The sequence below is a fragment of the Silene latifolia genome, chromosome 6, assembly GCF_048544455.1.
Source record: "Silene latifolia isolate original U9 population chromosome 6, ASM4854445v1, whole genome shotgun sequence".
NCBI classification, from domain to species: Eukaryota; Viridiplantae; Streptophyta; class Magnoliopsida; order Caryophyllales; family Caryophyllaceae; genus Silene; species Silene latifolia.
This window is the reverse complement of record NC_133531.1, coordinates 37,417,573-37,421,870: the sequence shown is the minus strand read 5'-3', so window position 1 is coordinate 37,421,870 and position 4,298 is coordinate 37,417,573. Positions and strand designations below refer to the sequence as shown.

The window sequence follows — 4,298 nt, the reverse complement described above, 5'->3', positions numbered from 1 at the left end:
AATATTTAAGGCCGACTCAAGTAGAACACAATCGAGCTTGGTAAAGTGGTTAGTGTCTTTTCTTGCAATGATAGTATTCCCGATGACCTTGTGCCACACTCTAATGCCTGGATGGTGGACTAATAGAGCGCGACAAGCATGAAAGTTCTCAAATTTCTTCCCGGAAATCGCCTCCCAAAGAGGAGCGGGGTCATATTTTTCGGGCTTCTTATAATAACGAGGTGTATTACTAAGACCTAATGCTTTACTCAAAACATCAAAGGTGATGCGCCTATTCACATTGGCAAGGCGGAACTCGATGTATTCTCTAGTCTCTACCTTAGTCACTTTCAATGAACTTAAGAATTCCAAGGTAAGGGAGGGGTATGTCAATTCTCTTGTAGTGAACAATTTTCCCAACCCCATGGCTTCAAAGAAGGCTTTTGTTTGTTCAAGGACACCCAATTTGTTCAAGGCATCTTCACATATGAATTTGGTGGGTAGAATGGATTTCTTAGCATACTTGGCAAATGTATCCCTATGGGAGTTAGAAATGAAAATTACCTCCGGATAGTTTGATAATTGAGCAATTTCCGGAGTTGTTGTTGTTGTTGCTTCTAAGGGAGGATTTTGTTGTTGTTGAACTTCCAAGTTTGCACTAGCAACCACCATAGCCATTGAAGCTTTCTTTGCTTGAAGGCATTGTTGCCTTGTTGAGAGTGCCTTTGCCTTAAGTGCCTTTGTTGATCCTTTTGTTCTTGCCATTGATGATTATACCAAGAAAAGATTGAAAATCTTCAATTTTTAATTGTACCCAAATCGATTTTAAGATGAAAGGCTTTGCCTTTGTATTTCAAAAATTGACTCAAAGGTTGAAGATTTTGGTGCTTGGATTGATTATTGTTGGAAAGGAGTGATTAATTGTTGTTGTAAGGAAGTTTGGATTTGATTTTGTTGAATTTGGTTAAGGAGATCTTGTTTTGGTGATGGAGAGGATGAGGGTTTTGGGGTTTTTGGTAGTGTTTTGAATGTATGAATGAATGAATGAATGTGGGAGGGGTATTTAAAAACACCCGAAATTTTTGAACTATAGGGGGAAGACGAGCGGATTCCCTTCGGGACGCTCGGATTCTGCTCAATCTGGGTTCAGGAATTCTCGCCTAAAGACGAGCGTCTTTCAGCTGGGACGCTCGGATTCTTCAGTTGCAGGACGAGCGGATTCCTTTAAAGACGGGCGGATTCTACTACATCGAGTTTTCTTATTTTGCACTGGCAAAAAGACGGGCGTCTTCTTGCAAAGACGAGCGGATTCTTTCAGACGAGCGTCTTCTCTGCTGGGACGCTCGGATACTCTAACAGTCCCAAATTTTAAACTTTGCAGCTCATTTGGACGGACGGATTCTGCCAAAGATGCTCGGATTCCCAAAAGACGAGCGGATTCCCCTTAAGGACGCTCGGATTCCACCTGGTCTACCCGGATTCAGTTCCATCCGTGCACTTGCATATCCCGTGTCATTTTTTCATTCTTCAAATCCCGTGTTCTTCATTGTAGAGGCGCTACAAAGGCATGAATAGCCTAGGCAATTGTTATCCCCACACTAAGCTAAAGCACTACACATCAATTAAATCATTAGTCCCTCCCTCACTTCTCTCAAAAATGATAATTATCTTGATCAAAGCATAAAAATCCAAAAATGAAAAAAATGCAATGTAAGAATTAAAATGCGAGTTAGGGAGTTAGAAATATTTACAAATGGTGGTTTGGAGAGGACTCCACCAAACTCTCATCCTTAGTGAGATGTCATGGGGGCATATCCAAGGTGTTGTTGATGTTACTCAACACCTTGAAGAAGTAGTCAAAAGCTTGTTCGTTGTCATGATAAAGATCCTCAATAGATCTTTGCACTTGTTGTCCTTCATGTTGGTCTTGATCGATAGCATTACCAATATAGGGATTGAAAATCCCTTCAAACTCATCGTCCCAAAGACCACAAACTTCATCTACTTGGTCACTAAAGATCTCTTGAGTTGATAGAGACAACTCTCCCACTTTCTTGTCTTGGCCAATGAGGCCATCCTCTTCATTGCTTGACTTTGGTGAGCTTTTCAAGCTCTCCTTGTTACAATTCACTTGCTCTTTGAATGGAGCATCATCAACTTTCTTCTTCCATTAGAATTCCGACTTCTTCCTATCATCCTTCCGGGTATAATGATCAACCATAAAACATGGTTCATGCAAACGGGGAGCTCTCATGGTCTTGTCAAGATTGAAATTTATGCTCTCATCTCCCACTTCTAGAGTGAGCTCTCCATGCTTCACATCAATCACCGCACCCACGGTGTGTAAGAAAGGTCTTCCTAGAATGATTGGAATGTTGGAGTCTTCTTCCATGTCAACAATGACAAAGTCCACCGGGATGAAAAATTTCCCAACTCTTACGGGAACATCTTCCCATATCCCTAATGGTGTCTTCGTTGATCTATCGGCCATTTGGAGTGTGATATTGGTGCATTTAAGCTCTCCCATCCCTAACCTTTTACTCACCGAGTACGGCATAACACTCACACTAGCCCCTAGATCACATAAGGCTTTGTTGATCGTGGTGTCGCCAATGGTACACGGTATTGAGAAGCTTCCCGGATCTTTAAGTTTTGGAGGTGAACTCCCTTGAAGGATTGCACTACTCACCTTAGTGAAGGCGATAGTCTCAAGCTTCTGGATCGCCTTCTTCTTTGTAAGGATGTCTTTCATGTATTTTGCATAGGCTGGCACGTGATTGATTAATTCCGTGAAAGGAATCGAGACTTCCAAATTCTTCACAATCTCCATAAATTTTCCAAGTTGGTCATCAAATTTGGGCTTGACTTGACGACTTGGAAAAGGAAGTCTAATCACAATGGGCTCCTTCTCCTTGGCCTTGTCTTCATCTTTATTTGAAAGTTCTTCTTTTGATGGTTCTCCATCCTTGGAGTTTTGCACAACTTCTTCTTTGTCACTAGCTTCCACAACTTCATCCTCAACTTGCTTCTTCGGTGCTTCATACCTTGTACCACTCCTCAAGTGAATGGCAATAACCGTTTCATGTCTTGGGGGATTACTTTGAGGTGGTAATTGCCCCTTTTGTCTTTGTGAGCTTGAAGATGCTAGTTGAGTCAATTGGGTTTCCAACATTTTGGTGTGAGCTAGGATGTTGTTGATGGTGATTTCCTTTGCTTGACTATCTTTTTGCATTTGAGTGAAAAACTCTTGTTGATTCTTTTGCATTTGGAGGACCGCTTTTTGAACATCAAAACCTTAGTCATTTTGTTGATTGTATGGAGTTTGATTTTGGTAACCTTGGTTTTGGTTGTAAAAGGGTCTTTGATTTTGGTTTCTCATGGGAGGTGGGGTGTATGTTGGTTGAGGGTTTTGAACATTTTGGCTTTTGTATGAGAGATTTGGGTGGAATTTGGTGTTTTCATTGTAATAATTGGAGTAAGGGGTACCACTCTTGTATGCTTGAAAAGCATTCACTTGTTCATTTGTTCCCCTACATTCACTTTGGTCATGTCCCAAAATTCCACAATTCTCACATATCCCACTTGGGATTGATGAAGATGCCGTCATGGCATTAACATGATGCTTTGGAGATTTTGAGGCTTCTTCAAGTCTAGCCATAGCTTTTTCAAACTTCAAGTTGATGGTATCAATGTGAGCACTAAGTTGAGCACCCAATTGAGTAATAGAGTCCACTTCATGCTTTCCTCCTCTAGTAGCCTTGCGAGGTCTACTATATTGTGAGTTATGGACCGCCATTTCCTCAATATTGTTCCAAGTTTGATTGTCGTCAACTTCGGTGAACAATCCATTTGATCCCATGTTGAGAATGTTTCTTGAGGCTTCATAAAGACCGTTCCAAAATTGTTGTACCAAGAACCACTCGCTAAGTCCATGGTGAGGACATGAGCGGCAAATTCCTTTGAATCGCTCCCAAGCTTCATACAAAGATTCTTCATCTCATTGCTTAAAGCCCGTAATTTGAGCTCTTAGCATGTTAGTCTTTTCCGGTGGATAGAACTTTTTGTAGAAAGCTAGAGCCAACTTCTTCCAAGAATCAATTCCGAGAGTAGCCTTAACAAGGCCTTTCAACCATTGTTTCGCGGTGCCAATTAGAGAAAAAGGAAATAAGACCCATCGAATTTGGTCTTGAGTTACACCGGTTTGAGAAATCGCATCACAATAGTCACAAAAAGTCTCCATGTGAGAGTGAGGGTCTTCACTAGGCATCCCCCCAAATTGGCTTCTTTCGACTAATTGGATAAATGCGGATTTGGCAATA

General features: G+C 41.3%; 1 non-coding gene across 1 annotated transcript; it reads left to right on the top strand.

Moving 5' to 3' along the window:
* Positions 1–3,905: 3,905 nt before the first annotated feature.
* Positions 3,906–4,012, top strand: LOC141589180 (small nucleolar RNA R71). Its single transcript, XR_012520130.1, has one exon. It is a non-coding gene; the product is annotated as a small nucleolar RNA R71 (small nucleolar RNA).
* Positions 4,013–4,298: the final 286 nt, after the last annotated feature.